Below are 9,629 nucleotides of genomic sequence, written 5' to 3'. Positions count from 1 at the left end.
TCGTGCTGATATGAATTTCCGCCTTCATGGAGCAGTGGGCCGTGGCGTACTTGTCTGCTATGATCAGCAGCTCGTCGAGGGTTTCTGGCTCATCGCAGAGGAGCTTGTGCTTGAGGAGGGTGCCTTCTCGGCACCCAGCTGTGAATTACTCGATGGCTTGCACCTCGTGCACGCCCTCGCAGGAGTTCCAGAGCTCGGCCCAACGCGTGAGGTAGTCGCGAGTTGACTCATCAGGACCTTGCACGCACAAGGAGAGCTGGCGAGGCTTGGGAGGACGCTTGTACGTGCTGGTGAAGTTGCGGACGAACGCTTCGGTGAAGTAGACCTAGCTGTTGATGATGCGGGGCTTCAGGCTGTTCAGCCATGTCCGGGCCGTGCCCCGGAGCATGAGCAGAACGTACTTTACGGCGACGCGCTTGTTGCCGTTTGCTATGCTGACAGCCGTGGAGTAGTCAACTAGCCAGTCCTCCGGCTTCACGGAGCCGGTATACTTGGGCGTGTCTCTTGGGAGCGTGAACCCTCTGGGAAAGGGCTCGTCCCGAATGCGGGGCCCGAAATAAGGCGGACCCAGCTCGTCTTCTTCTTCCAGCGCCAGGGACCGGTGAAGTCGGTCGATCCGGTGGCGGGCGTCATTCTCTCCAACTCCCTCTCGGCGGCCAAGGCGGTCACCGAGAGTCGGATGATCAACAGGCGGTAGGGTGACTCGCCTCTCCTTGCGGGGAGGGGGAGGCGGACAGTCGTCCCATCGTTCCACTGCTCTGGGGCGGCCGTCTCGGTCGCGTAATCCAAGTCCGACTGTGGCTGACAGCCGGCTCCTTGTCCTTTCTTCCTCAGGCACCGCCAGTCGGCGTCCGAGACGTTGCGCCTTGATCTCTTCGCCCTCTAAATTATACAGCTCGTCCGCCACTGCCTGGGTGGCTCGGATGTTCACCGCTGGGGTGGCGTACACGGGGCGGCTAGCCCCAAACAGGCTGGTGATGGCTATGCCGCGCTGCTGGATCGCGCCAAGGCGGCTGGGCCCTGCTGGAGCCGGCGAGCCGCCAACAGCGCAGACCATCTCCTGCTGGTAAGCTTCTGACAAGCGTCTCATGATGGCCAGCTTCTTTGCGCTTTCAACAAGCTGAAGGCGGCGCGCTTCTAACGTCTCTGCGTCAGCATCTTCCGGAATGAGCGCAGTTAGGTCTTGCAGCGCCGCGCCGAGCGATTCGGGCCCTCCTCCGCCAGGGAACTCGTCATGACTGATGACTAGCACCACGGTGACGGTGCTTCTGTCGCTCTCGGCGTAGGGGAGAGGCTCGTCGTAGACCACCATGTTGGTGGGGAACGCGTCAATCGACGCGATGTCGGAGTCGACCGGCATCGGGTCGGTGGAGCCTACGGATTCCAAGTCCACGGCGGGCTCGCCGGAAACATGGAGTTGATCGAGGAGGCCCGCGAGGAGGTTCTCGGGGCCGCCCGCGCCTGTGTCGGATGCAGGTTCCTCGGAGAGGCGAACCTCGCTGACAAGTTCCGTCAAGGAGCTGGCTGCGCAGGCGATCTCAACGCCGCACAGCGCATCGATGCAGACTTCATCTGGCGTGCCTAGCTGGCTGCGCTCGCCAGGGAGGGAAAGGGTTCCCGTCCAGAACAGATTTCCGGACGGTGGTGCACCACGCCCCACGATGGGCGCCAAATGTCGGGGGTTTGGTTCGACATATGCCAACGGATGGCTTATCATGGTGGGGGCGAGTAGAACGTCGCCGGTGCCTGGAAACGGGATGAGGCGAAGACATGCACGCCGGCGGATCTTACCCAGCTTCGGGGCTCTCCGGGGAGATAACACCCCTACTGCTGCTCTGCGGGGTCTCCGCATGATCACGATGGTCAAGTGTTTACAAGGTTGCTCCTTGAGCTGTTTCGGGTGGCTGGAGAGGGCAAGGCTAGCTCTCTCCTTCTATCTGGTGTGTCTAGAACTACTGGGATCCAACCCTTTGCATGGGTGCCCTGGGGGGTTTATATAGGCCTACCCCCCAGGGGTACAATGGTAATGTGACTGGGCGCGGGTCCAACCGTCAGTGTCTCCGACCTCCGACTTCTCTGCCGAGTGCTAGGGCCCGCCGACTGGTCTGGTACGGAGCCGACAGGCGCGTCCGCCATGGGCGGGTCTTGCCGGCTGCTGATTACTGTAGCCGTGCTCCTGATGATGCAAGCTTGGTCATGGGGTCGTGGCAACAGCCCCGCCGCCTGGTGGGCGATCACTGTGGCCACTCCCCATCTCTTCTTGATTAATGGCGCGTCGGCTCCGGGGGAGGGCTCGGCTGACTCCCCCGGGCCAACTCCCGATGGGTCCGACTGGCGGTTCTCCCGCCATCTTCCGAGGTCTCGCTGACTGGTGGGACCTGGTGCCTCCAGGCCGTACAGACAAGCCGTTGTGGGCGCAGGACTTGGTATAGTGGTGCTGATGTCAGGGCCGGCCTGGCAACAGTGCCACGCCGCAGGTAGATCTTCCCAAGTACGGCGTGCTGTAGCCATGCCTGCCCTTGGTAAGGGGTGGGGAGTGGGCTTCACTGTAGCCACGCCCCTGCCCCGTCCCCTTCGATGAGGTCACGGTTTATTGGAGTCGCCGACCGACTCCCCAAAGACGGCTTCTCTGGAAGTTGTCCCTGGGACTCGGCCGTGAGCGGGCAGTCGGCCACCTTGCCGTAGACTCCCCAGGATGCGGCTCTTCGCCCTGGGGTCTTGAGGGGCGCATCCTGTCCCGATGTCTTGAAAAGTTATGGGCCTCGGGTTGGCCTACCCGTGGCCCATTACTCTGACAGATAGAGAGTCTTTTGTTTTGTCACTTTCATATACTAGTGGGAATCTTCCATTATAGAATTTGTCTTGTATATTCCAACAATGTGCCTCCTCAAGTGCCCTAGGTCTTCGTGAGCAAGCAAGTTGGATGCACACCCACTTAGTTTCTATTGTTGAGCTTTCATACATTTATAGCTCTAGGGCATCCATTGCATGGCAATACCTACTCCTTGCATTAACATCAATCGATGGGCATTTCCATAGCCCATTGATTAGCCTCGTTGATGTGAGACTTTCTCCTTTTTGTCTTCTCCACATAACCCCCATCATATTCTATTCCACCCATAGTGCAATGTCGATGGCTTGCGCTCATATATTGCGTGACAGTTTATAGGTTCAAAATTACTAAAGTATGAAACAATTGCTTGGCTTGTCATCGGGGTTGTGCATGATGAGAGCATTCTTGTGTGACGAAAATGGAGCATGACTAAACTATATGATTTTGTAGGGATGAATTTTCTTTGGCCATGTTATTTTGAGAAGACATAATTGCTTAGTTAGTATGCTTGAAGTATTATTATTTTTATGTCAATATGAACTTTTATCTTGAATCTTTCAGATCTGAATATTCATAACACAATTAAGAAGAATTACATTGAAATTATGCCAAGTAGCACTCCACATCAAAAATTATCTTTTTTATCATTTACCTACGCGAGGACGAGCAGGAATTAAGCTTGGGGATGCTTGATACATCTCCAACGTATCTATAATCTTTTATCTATTGTTTTGGACATTATTGGGCTTTATTATCCACTTTTATATTATTTTGGGGACTAACCTATTAACCGGAGGCCCAGCCCATAATTGTTGTTTTTTGCCTATTTTAGGGTTTTGAAGAAAAGGAATATCAAACGGAGTCCAAACGGAATGAAACCTTCGGGAACGTGATTTTCTCACCGAACATGATCAGGAGACTTGGACCCTACGTCAAGAAATAAAGGAGGAGGCCACGAGGTAGGGGGCGTGTCGGAGTAAACGACCACGGGTAGCCTAGCCGGTTCCCCCTGGCCCTTCTGAAAAAATTACGAGCCGATACGGCCCTCAAGAGCCCAAGACATGGGGCCGCCTTCCCCTTGCCGGCTGTCTCCCAGGCCGACTGTCGGAAGGCGGCCCGGCTTTAGCCCTCATGAAGAAAGCCACGGGAGGGCCGGCTCCAAGAAGCCGGCCGCGAGAAGGCCGACTCCAAGAAGCCGGCTCCCACAAAGCGGTCAAGATCGTACCCTTGAAGTCTGCATCCACAAAACGGCGATGTGACGGGGCATGGCTACAGTAAAGCCTGCCTCCCCCGAATCCCGGAGCACGCCTGGCACAGTGCGCCGTAAGGGGTGGCCATGACCCGTCCGGCGCGGCACTGTTGCTATGTTGACCCTGATGCCACCCACGACGGGCTGTCAGCGCGGCCCACGGGCGGTGGGCCCCTTCAGGCAGAGAGACACCCAAAGGCGGCCAGGCCTCCCCTAGTCGGCCCAAGACAGGGCCGGCTCCCCACAGCCGGCTTGCCTCCTCCCTCGAAGGAGACACCCCATTAAGGAGACAAGACGCGGTGAGGCTACAGCGATCGCCCGCCAGGCGGCGGCACTGTAACCACGCCCACCTCGGCGAAGCCCTTGTCACCAGGATTGAGGCAACAGTAACTAGACACCGACAAGGCCCTTGACAGTGGGGCCTGCCTGTCGACCAAGGAGCCGGCAACCGGAGGGACCCACCAGACGGCGGGCCCCAGCAGCCGGCGCAGAAGTCGGCGAGCATAGACACAAACGGCTAGGGCCCACGCCTAGCCAGATTACCATTGTACCCCCGGGGGGTGGGCCTATATAAACCCCCCGGGGCACCCATGCAAAGGGTTGATCTGAGCTAGTTTTAGACACCACATAGAGAGGAGAGGAGAGCTAGTCGTGCCCTTCTTCTTCTTCTCACCAAACAGCTCAAGGAGCATCTTGTAGCCACTCGTTCATCTAGTGATCATGCGGAGACCCCGCAGAGCTGCAGTAGGGGTGTTATCTCCACGGAGAGCCCTGAAGCTGGGTAAGATTCGCCGGCGTGCATGTCTTTGCCTCATCCCGCTTCCAGGAACCGGCGACGTCTTACTGGCACCCACAATGATAAGCCACCCGTTGGCATATGTCGCACCTACCACCCGACATTTGGCGCCCACCATGGGGCCAGGTGCACCGTCGTCCAGAGACATGTTCTGTACGGGAACCCTCTTCCTCTCCAGCGAGCGTAGCCAGCCTGGCACGCCTGCTGGCGCTTGCCACACGCGCTGCAAGGCGTCACCAATGCCTGCGCAGCGAGCGGCCTCGCCGATCTCCTTGACGAGACCCTCATCTCCGACGAGCTCGCCTCTGATGCGGGCACCGACCACCTCATCAACCTCCTTGGCCAGCTCCACTTCTCTGGCGAGCCTGCTGTGGACTTGGAGTCTGTTGGCTCCACCGATCCGATGCATGTCGACTTCGACATGTCCTCGCTCGACGCTTTCCCCACCGACGTCGCGATCTACAATGACCCGCTTCCACGGGACGATGGCTGCGACGATGCCCCGCATGCGGCGGTCCACGACTTGTCCATCCCCCTCCTGGCCGATGCCGACGCCGAAGCACTGGAGGCTCGCCGCCTCGCCCTCCTCGCGGAGGGCCGGAAGTTGGCTTCCATGAGACGCCTCACTGAGGCCCACTAGCGCGAAGCCGACCATGCCGCCTTTGGCACGCCGCCCCCAGGCGGGCCAAGCCGAGCCGGCGTTGTCATACAGCGCGACGCTGCCCTTGCCGACACGCTAGGAGTCGACCGCCCAGTCTACGCCACTCCACTCGAGAACCTGCGCGCCGTCCAGGCGGCCGTAGACGAGCTAGACGGACTGGGGGCCGAAGAACTCCCCCACATGACCAGGCGCATCTAGCAACTAATCGATGCAGCCGCACAGCAGCACGAAGCCGACGCCCGCGCGGAAAGCCCTCCCCCGCGCCGAGAGCACGGCATGACTTCCCGGACGCCGACTACGGGTAAAACCCACGTGCGACACGAGAAAGAGCCGGCTGCCAGCCGAAGCCGAACCTGGATCTCCATCGAGCGAGACGCAGAAGGCCGTCCCTGGGCCATGGAGCGGCGGGGCAACCCGCCTCCGCCTCCGCCTCGTGGGGAGAGATATCCCACCCCACTGCCTGTCACGCATCCGACTCTCAACGGCCGACTAGGTCGCCGCAAAGGAGTCGGCGAGAACGACGCCCCCCATCGGATCGACCACCTAGCGCTATCCCTGGCGCTAGAAGAAGAAGATGATGTTGGCCCGCCTTGCTTCGGCCTCCGCATTCGCGATGAGCCTTTCCCCAAAGGGTTCTCGCTCCCAAGAGACACGCCCAAGTATAACGGCTCCGTGAAGCCGGAAGATTGGTTGATCGACTACTCCACAGCGGTTAGCATAGCAAACGGCAACAGGCGCGTTGCCGTGAAGTACGTGCCCCTCATGCTGCAAGGCATGACGCGGACCTGGCTCAACAGCCTCAGGCCATACAGCATCAACAGCTGGCTAGACTTCACAGAAGCCTTCGTCCGCAACTTCACCAGCACCTACAAGCGGGCTCCCAAGCCCAGACAGCTCTCCTTGTGCATACAAGGCCCCGCCGAATCCACTCGCGACTACCTCACGCGTTGGGCCGAGCTCCGCAACTCTTGCGCAGGGGTGCACGAGGTGCAAGCCATAGAATACTTCACTGCCGGGTGCCGAGAAGGCACCCTCCTCAAGCACAAGCTCCTCTACGACGAGCCGACTACCCTCGACGAGCTTCTGGTCATAGCGGACAAGTACGCCACCGCCGACTCCTCAATGAAGACTGAACTCCGCGTAGACACGTCCAGGAAGGTACTCAACCCGGCACCCAAGACGCCGGCTGGGGACTCCGGCCGACGCCCGTACCAGAACGACCACAAGCGCAAGGGCCCCGTGCCGTTCTCCACCAGTTGGCAGGTGGCCACAGTCGAAGAAGAGCAGCCCGAAGGGCGGCCCGCACCCAAGAAGCAGAGGGGCGGCAAGCCGGCTTGGCAGCCGGCCTTCTCCTACGAGCAAACTCTCGACGCCCCATGCAAGTTCCACAGCGGCGCGAAGCCGTCCAACCACACAACTCGGAAGTGCCACTGGCTAACCCGAATCTCCAAAGGCGAAGGGCTCGCGCCGCCTCCGCCTGCTGGTCCACCGCCTCCGGCTCCGCAGCCGCCGACCGCTCAGGCAGCAGTCGGAGCTGTGCACGATGAGTTCCCCGATGAGCATGCCTCTTATGTCATCTTTACGAGCTAGCCCGAAGGCCGGCGCAGCAGATGCCGAGAGCACCAGGAAGTCAACGCGGTCGCTACCAACCCCGCCAAGCACATGCACTGGTCAGAAAAGCCTATCAGCTGGAGCCGGGTCGACCACCCAGAGGTGATGCCATCTCCCGGCTCTTTTGCATTGGTTTTGGATGCCACCTTGCAACGGACAGACGCGCCGCCCGTTTCTCCCGCATGCTGATAGATGGCGGGAGCAGCATCAACATCCTGTACCGTGACACCCTGGAGAAGCTGAACGTCAAGACGAATCAACTCATGCCTACTCGGACTGTGTTCCATGGCATTGTACCTGGCCTATCCTGCGCCCCCATTGGCAAGATCAAGATTGATGTTCTCTTTGGGGACAAGGATCATTTCCGCCGGGAAGCGATCTGGTTTGAAGTGGTGTACCTAGAGAGCCCCTACCATGCATTGCTTGGCCGTCCTGCCTTGGCCAGGTTCATGGCTATTCCCCACTATGCTTACCTCAAGATGAAGATGCCGAGCGCCAAGGGCATCATCACCATAGCCGGCGATTACAAGAAATCTTCTGAGTGCGCAGCAGCCAGCAGCCGGCTGGCCGAGTCCCTTGTGATTGCCGAAGAAAAGAAGATGTTGGACCGAGTCGTGGCCATGGCCGGCAAACAGCCGGCCCTGTCTCCGTCGATCCCAAGGAGTGTGATGCCCAAGGATCTTTCCATCCGGACAAGGAGACGAAGAAGATACCTCTTGACCCCGAGCACCTAGAAAGGTTTGACGTCATCGGGGCAAACCTAAACAGAAAATAGGAAGGCGAGCTCGCCGATTTCCTCCGTGAGAATAGGGACATGTGTGCATGGTCCCCTAAGGACATGCCGGGTGTTCCGAAGGAATTCGCCGAGCACAAGCCACATGTCCGAGAAGGCGCAAAACCAGTCAAACAACCCCTCCGCCGACTGTCGGAGGAGAAAAGAAGGATTGTAGGAGAAGAGATAGCCCAGCTTCTGGCAGCCGGCTTCATTATGGAGGTTTTCTTTCCAGAGTCGCTCGCCAACCCGGTCCTCGTGCTAAAGAAGAACAACAAGTGGCAAATGTGCATAGACTACACGAGCCTCAACAAGGCCTGCCCGAAAGATCCCTTTGCCCTGCCAAGGATTGATCAAGTGATAGACTGCACGGCCGGATGTGAGCTGTTGAGTTTCTTGGATGCTTACTCAGGATACCACCAGATAAAGCTAGATCCGGCTGACCGCCTGAAGACCGCCTTCATCACGCCATTCGGAGCTTTCTACTACCTGACTATGACATTTGGCTCAAGAAATGCCGGTGCCACTTTTCAGCGTTGCATGCAGAAGTGCCTCCTCAAGCAGCTCGGCAGAAATGCCCATGTCTACGTAGACGACATTGTGGTGAAGATGGAGAAGCGCGACACCTTGCTGGAAGACCTCAAGGAAACATTTGAGAACCTGCGTCGGTTCCAGATCAAGCTCAACCTCGAGAAATGCGTGTTCGGAGTGCCAGCCGGCCAGCTCCTAGGCTCCTGGTCTCCGAACGCGGCATCGAATGCAACCCAGCAAAGATCAAGGCCATTGAGAGAATGGTGATTCCCACCAAACTTCAAGACGTCCAGAAGTTCACCGGGTGCTTGGCCTCCCTGAACTGCTTCATCAGCCGAATCGGAGAGAAAGCTCTCCCCCTCTACCGCCTCATGAAGAAGACCACTCACTTCGAGTGGAACGACCAAGCCGACCAAGCTTTTCATGAGCTGAAGAAGATGCTGGCCACGCCGCCTGTCCTGGCGGCGCCGATTAAGAAAGAGCCCATGATCCTCTACATTGCTGCAACCAGCCGGGTGGTCAGCACCGTCATCGTAGTCCAGCGCCCAGAAGAGGGCCGAGTCCAGCCGGTCCAGAGGCTGGTGTACTATTTGAGTGAGGTGTTGTCTACCTCGAAGCAGAACTACCCGCACTACCAGAAGATGTGCTATGGCGTGTACTTCGCCACCAAGAAGCTGAAGCCCTACTTCCAAGAGCACCCCATCACGGTCGTATGCACCGCCCCGCTTGCTGAGATCATAGGCAGCCGGGATGCATCTGGCCGGGTGGCGAAATGGGCCATCGAGCTGGCCCCCTACACGATCTTCTACCAGCCTCGCACCGCCATCAAGTCCCAAGCATTGGTCGACTTCCTCATCGACTGGGCCGAGACCCAGTACCTGCCGCCAGCTCCCGATTCCACTCATTGGCGCATGCACTTCGACGGGTCCAAGATGCGCACCGGCTTGGGAGCCGACATCATCCTCACCTCTCCCAAAGGCGACAAGCTCAGATACACGCTGCAAATTCACTTTGCCGCCTCCAACAATGTGGCCGAGTAAGAGGCGCTCATACACGGGCTCCGGCTTGCCAAAGAGCTCGGCATACGCCGGATCCTATGTTACGGCGACTTGGACTTGGTAGTCCAGCAATCATCCGGCGACTGGGACGCCAAGGACGCAAATAGGGCAAGCTACC

The sequence above is a fragment of the Triticum aestivum genome, chromosome 2A (assembly GCF_018294505.1).
Source record: "Triticum aestivum cultivar Chinese Spring chromosome 2A, IWGSC CS RefSeq v2.1, whole genome shotgun sequence".
NCBI classification, from domain to species: domain Eukaryota; kingdom Viridiplantae; phylum Streptophyta; class Magnoliopsida; order Poales; family Poaceae; genus Triticum; species Triticum aestivum.
The sequence above is the reverse complement of the archived record's forward strand: the minus strand, read 5'-3'. Positions refer to the sequence as shown.